Source organism: Felis catus, chromosome C2, assembly GCF_018350175.1.
Source record: "Felis catus isolate Fca126 chromosome C2, F.catus_Fca126_mat1.0, whole genome shotgun sequence".
NCBI classification, from domain to species: domain Eukaryota; kingdom Metazoa; phylum Chordata; class Mammalia; order Carnivora; family Felidae; genus Felis; species Felis catus.
Genome location: NC_058376.1, coordinates 103,256,418 through 103,269,548, shown reverse-complemented (window position 1 = coordinate 103,269,548; position 13,131 = coordinate 103,256,418).

Sequence of the window (13,131 nt, the reverse complement as noted above, 5' to 3'; positions counted from 1 at the left end):
CTCTCTCTCTCTCTCTTTTTTTTTTTTTTTTTACCTTATTTCAATGTATATAATAGCTAGTATGTTGAATACAAGTCCTGAGAGTGGACATCCTTGTGTTGTTCCTTATCTTTTTTTTTTCTAAATGTTTGTTTATTTTTGAGAGAGAGAGAGCATGAGTCAGAGAGGAGCAGAAAGAGAGGGGGACAGAGGATCTGAAGTGGACTTTATGCTGACAATAGCAACAAGCCTAATGTGGGGCTTGAACTCATGAACCGTGAGCCAAAGTCAGATGCTCAACCAATTGAGCGACCCAGGCACCCCATGTGTTGTTCCTAACCTTAAGGGTAGAACATTCAGTCTTTAATCATTAAGTATGCTTAATGGTAGGTTTTTCATAGGCACCCTTATCAGATTGGGGAAGTTTCCTTTTATTCCTTGTACGCTAGAGTTATTACAAGGAATGGTTGTTGGATTTTGTAAAATGTGTTTTCTGTGTCCACTGAAATTATAATATAGTTTTTCTTTTTGGTTGTTTAATATGATAAATTACATTGAATAATTTTAAATGTTAACCCAACCGTGTATTCTTGGGTTAAACCCCAATGGGTCGTGATAAATTATCTTTTTTAGATATTGTTGATTCGATTTTCTAAAGCTTTGTTCAGAAATTTTGTATCTGTTTTCATAAGAAATATTCATCTGTAATTTTATTTTTTGGCAATATTTATTTTAGGTAGAGGTATTAGATTACCAGTGCAATGCTGGTCTGATAAGATTAGTTAAAATGTGTTACCTTGGGCGCCTGGGTGGCGCAGTCGGTTAAGCGTCCGACTTCAGCCAGGTCACGATCTCGCGGTCTGTGAGTTCGAGCCCGCGTCAGGCTCTGGGCTGATGGCTTGGAGCCTGTTTCCGATTCTGTGTCTCCCTCTCTCTCTGCCCCTCCCCCGTTCATGCTCTGTCTCTGTCCCAAAAATAAATAAACATTGAAAAAAAAATTTAAAAAAATAAATAAAAATAAAATGTGTTACCTTATCTATAATTTTCTAGAACATTTTGTGCAGAACTGGTATTTTTTTCCCTTAAATATTTCTTCTCTTTCTTTCTGTTTTTTTTTTTTTTAAGTTTATTTATTTATTTTGAGAGAGACAGGGAGTGGGCACATGTGTGAGCAGGGAGGGGCAGAGAGAGAAGGAGTGAGAGAATCCCAAACAGGCTCCAGGCTCAGAGCTCTACATGGGGCTCCACTCCATGAACTATGAGATCATGACCTGAGCAGAAATTGAGAGTTGGACACTCAATCGACTCAGTCCCAGATGTTCCTTTCCTTAAATGTTTCTTAAACATGTCTTCAAATTTATTATTTCACCAGTGAAGCAATCTGAATCTGGAGTTGTCTTAATTTAGAAATTAAATTTTCTGACTAGATTTGGGGCTGACATTATCTAGTTCTTTTTAGTGGTCTTTAGCAGTTTGTGTCATTCAAGGACATTTTCCATTTTATATAAGTTTTTGAACTTACTGGCATAAAGTTATCCATAATATTCCATTGTTTTTCTTTTAATATCAGTATAACTTATAGTGATGTCACTTTTTCAATTCTGAAATTGTCAGTTTGTATATTATTTCTTTCTTTTTTCCCCTTGATCAGTCTGTCTGGCAGTTCATGAATTTTATTAATCTTAAAGTGCATTTCCTATAAACAACATATATTAGATCTTGCCTTATTTAACTAATATGACAATCTCAAACTTTTAATTGGTGGTATTTATATTTAATGTGGTTATTGATATGGTAAAATTTAAATCTATGATCTTATGATTTATTTTCTATTAGCTTATTTGTTCTCTGTTACCTTTTTCCTCTTTTATTACTTTTGAATTATTTTTCATGATTCCATTTTACCCCCTTTTTTGGCTTATTAGCTACAACTCCTTCTTAAATTTTTGTTATTTTAGTGCTTGCTTTTTGGGTATATCAGTCTGCTATTAAGTGATAATATACCACCTTCCATATAGTAGAAGATCCTTGTAGTAGTATTGTTACAGAACCAGGCTGGAACGCTGGCAGGAAAACCAAGTGGAACTCAGAGATCTTGGTGGATTGGAGATTTATTTAACACTGGCGGACTCAGAGGAGACCGTTTCTCCAATGATCTGAGAGCCGAATGCAAATGGGAAGCGTAATTTATAGCTGTCAGCTTCCATATCTGTGGGGTTTTCGTGCACGTGGCAAACAGGGCAAGAAGAACCCGGAAGAGGCGTCTCCAAGCTAGAGACCAGAGCTTGTTTTAGTCCCGTCGGCCATCTTATGGTGTAAAACTTTATTCATTTTCCCAACATTCTCCCCTTTGATGCCTTATTAAAAATCTTTTAGGGGCGCCTGGGTGGCGCAGTCGGTTAAGCGTCCGACATCAGCCAGGTCACGATCTCGCGGTCCGTGAGTTCGAGCCCCGTGTCGGGCTCTGGGCTGATGGCTCAGAGCCTGGAGCCTGTTTCCGATTCTGTGTCTCCCTCTCTCTCTGCCCCTCCCCCGTTCATGCTCTGTCTCTCTCTGTCCCAAAAATAAAAATAAACGTTGGAAAAAAAAAATAAAAAAAAAATCTTTTATTAGGCATTACTTTTTAGCTCTAGGAATTGGTACCCTTGGAGGGTTAAGATACATGCTGCAGTTTGGCAAGCAACAGTGTTTTCAGTAAAATGTACCAGGGTATTTATTATACAGGAACTGATGGTCACAAGTACAATTATGGAAAGGAGGGGCCCTGCTAGGGCAGGGAGCCAGGATGTCCAGTCTGTGAGATCCCATACTCTCCATTGACTGATATTTTCCTGTTGTCTACATTGAATTCTTTCCTTGAGTTCCTTAACCTTAGTCCTGATTATTCCTGATTGGTTTACAAATAGCAACATTCCTCCCCAGAAAGATACACGTCCCTCCTTTTTCTGAAGTGAGGAGGTCGAGGGCTCACCTATTTTGGAGGAACACTGCTGCCAGTGTTATTTGGCTTTGTCAGGTTACCTGGGAGTTTGCCATACGTTCCAAGTCCAGCTTGTTGGTGCAGTCTCTACTAGCCCAACAATAAGAAGCAAGATCAGGGCTATGACACCGGGAAGGGGCAAGGGCTGGCAGAGTTGCATCCGAACCCCTGGGCTTCAGTCCACATGTTGATTCCTCAAGATTCTGCCATGTGCAGGCCAGCCAGCTTCCGGGGTGTGGCTGGAGCAGGGCTGGAGATCTCAGGGGCCAGTGTCTTTTTGAGGGTCGGTTTAAGCGGGTTGACTGGATCTGGATCACTTTGCCAGGTTGAGGGTTCCTCTGAGTTGGCCTTATGAACTCTGGAATGATGGACCCATGGGTGATAACCTGAAACTGAATCCTCTATTTGGTTGTATGTCTATGAAGTCCACCTCCAAGTCTTCGAAAGGGGCAGGTTTCTGGTAACTGTCAGATCAGGTTTAGGGAAGACATGGTTTACATATTTAGAGACCCATCCTATTTTCCAGTTGTTTAAATAATCATATGCCCATGGGGTCTTATTATTATCTCTACAGAATAACAAACATAGAAGATTGTCTATACATGAAATACTGTGACAATTTTTCTGAAGTTTACCTCAAGTTGTCTAGTTTAGGCAAACAACAAACATTTCAAGATAATCATAACTAGAATTTAACATCCATAACAGTGCATTGTTGAAACATAGTTTTTCTCTCTAACCCTCCCCCCCTCCCCCCAGAGATAGCCAAATTGAGACCAATGCATTTGCAGAACAAGTCCAATCTTAACAAACCTGGCCTAAGTATTTACATAAGCTCAGCAAGAATAGCGATTTATCATGAGGATCTTTTAAAGTTTGCTTTGCTGGAACGTTTTATAAGGAATCTCCAGGTTGAACTTTTAATAGCCTCTCCAGGCTAGAAGCCAAGCCAAAAGCTTGCCATCGGACAGGCCTGCAATACTTGTAGAATCGGGCAAATTCCTCCTCATGAGGTCCCCAAGGTATCCTGAGGTTTCTGCACCTGCCAGGAAGTGACCTTCTTTACTCACCTGGTGAGGCTGCTGGAACTCTGTAAGCAAGGTATCAGGCCAACATTTCCAAGGGGCTTTATGGCTCCATGTTTCATAAAGCCAACCTTAGTTCTTAAAGCTGTCTAGTCATATCTGAGTCTATGAATGTCACTCTCAAATATGACATTCCAGTCAAATCTTGGTAAAATAACCAGTATTTCCAATGGTGACCTGTTACAAGATGAAAAGATTCTTACTGAACTTATGCAAATAATTGTAATTGCCATGAAAGAAAGAATACTCACTGAGAGTTTTTGAATTTCAGGGGGGTTATGTAGAGAGAAAAGATAAATGCTTCATTTGACAAATGAATACTTTATGACATTTCTGTATATCATAGATATCTTAAGAGAAAGTTTCCTTAATCTAGAAGAGCAAACATTAGAGAACCAGCAATATTTTCAGCAAGAATCACAAAACTATACTCTTCCTTACTTCATTTTATCCTATGTTCCTAATTCTTGTTCAATTTGAATGCAGCTTTTTAGTTCTGGAAAGTCTTAACCATTTTAGTATTAATCTTAAATATGTCGAATACCTGTATTTGTCCCCGAAATCCTTTTTATAAATTTCCTTGAAGAAGAAACACGTTTTGTGAGAGAATAAGAACAACTATAAATGACAAAATCTGAGAAATAGACATTGTTAAATACCTGATGAGAGTTCATTATGATGCAATTGACAAAGAAATTCGGTTATTTCTGTGACACATAACATTTCAAGTAATCAGAATATTAAGTGATGACCTTACATCAAAACATTAAAACTTTAGGAATTGCATATATATTTGGGCAGTTACAACATTTACCTGTGCAATACAACCTAAGGTTTACCATTGTGCTTTTCCAAGTAACTTAGCATCCCAAATAAAAGGGCCTAACTGGTCAAAAAGACTTCATTTACCATTTAAATCCTGGCAAGTTTGTTAAAACCTGAGGAAGTTATAAGCACATCCTAAATAGGATTACAGATCATTACAAATCTTAAAACTTTATTTATTCAACCAAGGTGGCAATAAAAGATCCTAAAGGTGAATGTATAGCACTATATAGTTGTTACCGAAACCTAGCTCCTTAAACATTGAGAAGTTTTAACTAAGTAATCCAAGACCTGATAAAGATGAAACCTAAAACTTTGGTTTTCCTGGAAGACAAACCTTTGTTTGCATTGTCTTATCTAGAGCAGATCAACAGTCCAAGAAAACTTTGTCATTTGAGCAGAGAGAAAAGCAGAATTTCAAACTTATACCAGTGTACTTTTAAAATTCCATTCATCTCAACCTTAGTCCATCCTGAGCACATATAAAATTCCTTTCCAAAGATATCCCTTCATGAACCTTCTACAACTTTCCTTTGCCTTCAAACTTTGTCCCAAAGACATTTCTCTCCAAATAACCAGTCTCACTTAGGACAAAATTACTTTCTTCTACCCTCAATAAAAATGTATTTCCATTCCTTATATCTTTCTTACATACCTCCTACTTTCCTACATACAGGGTTGCTTTCCTTATTTCCATCAGTCTTAAGTATACTCAGCAGAATTTTAACTCTTAGGAAACCTTAGTCCCCAATTGAGGACTAAGTAACCAAGAGGTGCTGACACCAGAATTTTTTTAGATGGTAAATTCATGAACCAATTAAGTACAAAGCATGTTTTCCAATAGGTACAAATAGCCTTAATTTCTCTGCAATAAGAAGTTAAAAACACAAACCTATATTCAGTAATCAAAGCTTTAGCAATTCTATTTGGAAAAGACCTAGATGTCCAAGGGGGTGCACTTTACTCCCTGACCTTGAGGATGGGAGGAGGAGCTAATGGTGCCTGAGGCACTAAGGAGGGTATAGGAACCAGTTATGTAGACCACACCCAAGCTAGTGCAGAAACAGCAGGGGGAGAGGAAGGCGGAAGAGGCAAGGTGCCAGTAGAAGACAGAGAAGGAAAACTTTATTCAAAACCTTAACTCAGTGGAGGAGACGCCATTTTTTTTCCACCAAAGTGGAAATATGGAGTCTACATCAGGCCAGAGAAGATGGGGAATTTCCCAGAAACAAATGGATTTTCAGCAACTGCTTGGGAACATTCCTTAAGTCCCCATCCGGAGGTGGACTAAACACAGTTGGCTCCAATTATAGCTGTTAACCTGGGAAATGAGGGAGAATCCCTCACATCTATTAGGCAGAGGAACAGGGAGGGAGAGTCAGAGTCCCCTTCAGTCTGATTCTATCTTGGCCAGACCAATAAGGTTCCCTTCTCAAGGTTCCTCCTGATATTGGCTGTGTTTCTGGGACTGTCCCTTGTTGGGACATTCATTCTTCCAGTGTCCCTTCTCTTTGTAGTATGCACATTGGTCCTTTGCTAAGGGGGCTCTGGGTTTCCCTCCTTTTGGTGGTTGGGGTCTTCCCATTTTTGCAGTGTCTGTTTCTTTTAGTGTTGCTGCAAGAAGGGTGGCTTTCTGTTTTAGTCTTCTCTCCACTTCTCTTTTGGCTGCGATTTCTCTGTTTATGAAAACTTTATTGGTGACCTCTATCAGCTGAGGGATATTCATCCTGGCAAAGCCCTCCAACTTCTGGAGTTTTCTTCTGATATCTGGGGTAGCCTGTGCCACAAAAGAGGTATTTACCATTTGTTGACTTTCTAGTGCCTCGGGTCAAAGCGGGGGAGTATACACAGTATGCTTCACGTAGTCTTTCATAGTAGTGTCCGGGAGACTCCCCAGGCTGCTGTGTGACTGATGATATTTTAGTCATGTTCATGGGCTTTTTGGCTCCAGCTAGGATTCCCCGAAGGAGGGCTTCCTGGTATTGTCGGATGTGGGCTTGTCCTTCTTCTGTGGTGAAATCTCATGTTGGGCGTTCTTCAGGCATGACAGCTTGAGCCCAGATGGCAGGGTCATTGATCCCTGGAGGTGCATGATCTTCTAGATACTGTCATGTTTCTCTCATTCTTCTTCTTTTTCTTCTGTATTAAACAGAATACAGAGTAACTGTTGACAATCTTCCCAAGTTGGTTGGTGGGTCTGGAAGAGGGACTCCATCAAGTTGACCATTGCTTGTGGCTTTTCAGAGTATGATGGAATGTTGTGTTTCCATTTGAGGAGGTCGGTTGTAGAGAAAGGTTGATATAGCATGGAACAATGGGGCTGAACTGTTCCATCCTCATTCTGTCTTTCAGGCTCTCTTGTCTCCCTTACAGGCATTTGGAGAGTGTTAGGTCTGGGTCTGGGGCACAGTCTGGCTGCTGGCCCTTGTTGGGGAGGCTTCTCTGGGTTGGGGAGGGGAGGAGAGTTGGGCGGCAGTGGTGGCAGTGGAGGAAAGACACACGGGGAAGGAGTTTCTAGCTCAGGGGAAGGGGGGAGGGAGTCCGGTGAGTCATAATGTGGCAGATGGATGGGATCTTCCTCTGGGTCTCCTGCAAACACTGGGGGAGTGGTGAGTTGCTTCTTTAGCTCCCTGGGTGAGTCTCTGGATAAAGAGGCTAAAACCTTTGCCTGGCTCTGCTTGCTATGGATGAATTGCACCCAAGGCAGAGGATTTTGGGCAATTTCAGGCCAGGAGTCGATGTATGGAAATTGATCAGGATGACCTGGGTTCCCAGTGACTATCAGCCAAACCTGCTGCACTATTTGAGCATCTAATGTCCCTTCTGGGGGCCTTCCTACATTGAATATGGGCCATCCTAGTTCACAAAAAGTCTTTAACTTCCTGGGTGTCATTTTCACTTCGTAATCACCTGAAAATCCCTTCATAAATTTTTGAGCATGACCTCTAAAATTGTAGGCTTACTCTATTTTGATCCTATTATTAATTCCTTTCTTGTGCTCGGTGTCTTGGAGACAGACAAAGGGAGGGTATCCCCTTGGATGAGAGGACCAATCAGATATTCCACTGGTCGTGTTCCCAAGGGAAACTTTAAGTGAGGCTTGGCTGTAGCAGACTCAGCTTTGTGACTTGCGATAGGAGTCTGATCTGATGCTGCCCTGGACCATGTGCCTTTCACCGTGAGGCAGGAGAGTCCACTCAGACTTGGTAGACTTTTGGGGACCTTGAGGGTGCCCATCCATGGAGCCACAAACTCGAGCTCAACTGGCAAGCCTGGCCAACCCCCGCGTTCACACTCACATACACACCTGAAGTTATTACATTCCTTCTCACAGAATTCCTACCTGTGAGACCTCTGAGGTCTCTGGGGAGTGATTAGGCCCCCCCCTTCCACTCTCGTGAGTGGGTCTGACTAGATTGGGCCCCAGCCTTACCGGTTTCGAGGTCAGGTCCAGGTCCTCACCTGCCAAGTCCCCTGGAGTCTGGCGGGAACAGCGGAGTGGGGCCAGCCTGAGGCGACCTGCTGAAATTCAGGCAGGGCACGCCTTCTCCCTAGTGATCCCTCCTGCCGTCACCGCCTGGCTGTTCTCCCAAACCAGTGGCAACAATGGGCCAGCGCAGTTGGGTTTCCTGGTCAGGGAACCAAATATGTTACGGAACCAGGCTGAATGCTGGAGGGAAAACCAAGCGGCACTGGGAGATCTTGGTGGATTAGAGATTTATTTAACACCGGCGGCCTCAGAGGAAACCGTTTCTCCAACAATCTGAGCACCCAATACAAGTGGGAAGGGTAATTTATAGTTGTCAGCTTCCACTGTGGGACTTTTCCTGCGCTCATAGCAAACAGGGCAAGAAGAACCAGAAGAGGGGTCCGCAAGCTAGAGACCAGAGCTTGTTTTAGTCCCATCTGCCATTTTATGGTGTAAAACTTTATTCATTTTCCCAACAGTATATATACTTCCATTTCACTCCTTCTGACCCTTGTGCTATTGTTGTTGTGTGTTTTACTGTTATATTTATTACACCCTCCACCATATGTTGTTTTTCTTTGTGTTTAAATGTTTAATTATATTTAAAAGAAATTTAAGTAATATGATTAGGTCTTGTATATGAACCCATATAGCTAACATTTCCTGTCTTATTCATTCTTTTGTTCATTTCCATTTAATCTCATTTCCTTCTACCTGAAGGAATTTCTTTAATGGTTTTTGTAATGTAAATCTGCTGGTAATAAATTCTTCCGCTTTTGTATGTCTGAAAATAGCACTTTTGCCTTCATTTTTGAAAGAGTTTTGTTGAGTATAGAATTTGTCTTCTAACACCCAGTACTGTTTACTAAGAAATCAAATCACTTTCTAATTCTTGTTAAATGTATCTCTTGGAAGCTTTTAGGGTCATATCTTTGTCTCTGATGAGTGAAAATTTCATTGTGATGGGTCTTGGTATCTATCTTCTTTTTGATGAGGGAGCAGAAGGCAAGCTGACACGCTGCACCCCCAACCCCTGTCCCAGGTGGGATATGTGTGATATTCCTCAGGCACTCCTGGCTGCCCAAGAACAAAGGAAAGGGGAAAACAAATAGTTAACTGACAGAGATCATAGTCATGAAAGACAGGAATCTCCATCAGTTTACATGTCTTAGTAAATTACAAGAAAGAGGCAATCTTACCAATAGCCCAACCTCCAGAAACCTATAAACTCAATTTCCTGGAGCCCCAACATCACCCTCCCCTCCACAGTGATATGGGGAACAAAGGCAAGAAGGAAATGGCAAATAAAATAAACTTCCTTATAACCTGCAGCCCAGTGACAAATACTTGGGGCAAATACAGAGTATACCATTTCTGTAGGAACTCTCTACTGTTGTAATGTTAATGGCTTACTAGATGGAAAACAACCTCAGCTTGACAATAGCAAGGCCTCCAGTATCTTAGCAGTCCTCTTCAGCCTATCAAAGTCCTTCTTGAGGCCTCCCTTTGCTTTTACCTCCCTGCCTCTGCAGTATATAACCAGTCACTCTTTGTAACCCCAGGGCCGCTCTTTCTGCTCATGGGTCCTATCCCTGTGCTTTAATAAAATCACCTTTTTTGCACCCAAGATGTCTCAAGACTTCTTTCTTGGCCATCAGCTCTGAACCCCCACCATTCCAAAACCCCATCATTGTGGGGGCAGGTTCCTGGCCTTTCTATCTAGAGATGGGAAACCTTTAATTCTGGAAAATATTGTGTCTCTTTAACAATTTTTGCTCTTCTTGTAACTCTTTTTTTCTTTCCTACAAGTTCAATGTTAGCATTCTTGATTGACTTGCTAAGACCTATTTCTTTCCTTAACAAAAAAATAGAATCTTTTTTTGTGTGTGCGACTTATTTTACGTTCTGGGCAATTTTGGGGCAATTTGTCATCTGGGAAATTTCCTAAATTTTATATTCCTTTGTTTATACATATGTTTCTACTCTCAAATTTTTTTTCTTTTCTGCTCTCATAGTTTTTTTTTTAATGTTTTTAATTAAAAAAAGTTTTTTTTGAGACACACAGAGAGAGAGACAGAGACAGAGACAGAGCATGAGTAGAGAAGGGGCAGAGAGAGAGGGAAACACAGAATCCGAAGCAGGCTCCAGGCTCTGAGCTCTCAGCACAGAGCCCGACATGGGGCTTGAACTTGTGAACTGTGAGATTATAACCTGAGCTGAAGTCGGCCGCTTAACCGACTGAGCCACCCAAGCTCCCCTCTGCTCTCATAGTTTTCATGTTCAACAGTTTTTTTCTGATTTTTTCTTTTAAACATTCTTTTCTCCTTTTTCTTTTTTGAAACTTTTGTTTTCTATTTCAACACATTTTATTAGTCTTTTATGGTTAGAACTTTTATTTTCTCATTGCTATTTTGTCTATATAGTTTTTACTATTTTTTTATCTATCTCAGTTTGATACCTTTCTTCGATTATTAGTGACCCTTACTTGGCTGACCATTCATATTTAAGAGTGAAACACTACAGAATGGAATGTTATCTCTTGAGTATTTGAGGGACATGCCGTTGTGTTAAGGTACTCTTCAGGGAACCAGTTTACTTTACTGGGGGATTCCTAATGGTCAATGTGGAAAGATATGCTTATACATTTTCTCTAAGACCATTTCTTTTCTCCAGAAAAGAATTTTTCAATTTTCTTCATGGGAGAAATAGGTTGGCTGTAGGAATTTTGGGAAGCAGGAGGGGCTATGGTTGGCTTCTATGATTCAGACATAGATGTACTTTTAATGTCATGTTTAATGGTGCTCTTTACTATACTGATGTCCTTGCATCCCAAACTTCTTCCTTTTTATTTCTCCTGAGAATAAAGCAGCACGCTCCTGTGGAAGGTGAGTTGGGGTATGCAAATCACCCTATAAGGGGGTGATACCCTGCACTATGTAATGGTGGGGGACGCTGGAGACCTGTCTGCTCCAAATACAGTAGTCAGCCAGTCCTATATTTTAGCCCTTGGTCTCTCTCCACTACTCTGTGGTACCCGTGTCATGGCACTATTCTCAGGAGCAAATTGGCTTGCTTCTTGGGTGTATCTCCTGCATGTGCTTGAGGCATAGCTTTTTTGTTGTTGTTCTGAAGCAGTTACTACGTTTCCACTTCACTGAACGTTTTTATCTGCTATTGTCTACACTTCTGTTCTCATTGTCCATGTGGGTTCGTATATTTTGTTGTTGTTGTTTTAAAAAAAATCATTTTCAAGCCTTCACTGGCAGTTTAATTGGTTTTTTAAAAGACTGTACTAGAGTTAAGTTTAAATTGCTCTAACAACTTCTGGCTATGTTTAAAAGGAATTCATTCAGTCAGAGGAGAGGCAGCGAAAGAGTTTCTGTTGAGCATCTATCACGTTAGGTTTTGTATGTTAGGTAGCTTTATTCTCATTTAAAAGTGAGGAAACAAAGACATATTAAGTTAAATTTTCTCCAGATCGTACAAGAAAGAACCCAGCTTTATATAAGGATACAACTTCATATGTTTCTCTACATACCAGTGCTTCCCAACTCCTAGGGAGACCAACTGGCCTGGTTGGGGATTGTCCCAGTTTTAGCACTGGGAAATCCCACATGCATGGAGTTCTCTCAGTCTGAGGCAAAACGGGATGGTTCACTAATATCACAAGAGGGTTTTTTTCATGTACAAATTCCTGGGTCTCATCTTCCTAAGAACCTGACTTAGTTAATTTTGGGGTAGGATCTGGTATCAGCATTTTTTAAAAGCCAGAATTATTTGATTCAAATGTTCACAACCACTGCCTTATACCATTCTTCCACCTGACAGATCAACAGCCTGGATTCCATTGTCTTTTAATTTCTAGCTGGCATGCAAAGCACTAAATCCTGGGGTCATCAGTATACACAGCATAACAAAGAAGTAGCCTCTAGACTGGGGTGGTTGCTGGCCCACTGCTTGTTTTTGTAAATAAAGTTTTATTGGAATACAATCATGTTCACTATATTCTCTTTGGCTGCTTTCTCGTGTTGCTATAGCTGCAGAGTTGAGTAGTTTGATACTCTTGGGTGTACAGATCTTGAAATATTTGCACACTGGCCTTTCACATAGAAAGTTTGCTGACTCTTGCTCCTGACCCTAACATGAATCAAAAATAAAAATAAAACAAAATGGAAAAAAAAGTCCCACCATATTAGAAGTGCCATTGCACACTCAGCAAGAGAATTCTTCCTTTATTCAAGACATAGTTCTAAGGCCTGAGGTGGAAAGAAAATTGTGAAATGTACCCTGTCCCTTTCACATTTTTATGTGCATACATATATCCTGGATATCTTTTATTTTTTATTTTATTTTTTAATGTTTATTTATTTTTGACACAGACAGAGACAGAGCATGAGTGGGTTAGGGGCAGAGAGAGAGGGAGACACAGAATCTGAAGCAAGCTCCAGGCTCTGAGCTGTCAGCACAGAGTCCAACACGGGGCTCGAACTCACAAGCTGTGAGATCACGACCTGAGCTGAAGTCAGACACTCAACCGACTGAGCCACCCAGGTGCCCCTAACCTGGATAACTTTTAAAATGCAGATTCTGTTTCAGTAGCATGAGGTGGGGCCAAAATTCTGCATTTCTAACAGCTCGCCAGTGGTGTTAATAACGTTCTTGATCCAGCAAACACAGTGGAATGCCAGCTATATAGATCACTGGGTGCTTTTCAGAGTGAAAGGTGAAATCAGCTCAAACCCTAAAAGCAGCTGACTGCCGCAGTAGAAAGAGCTATTGCCTATTGACCATGT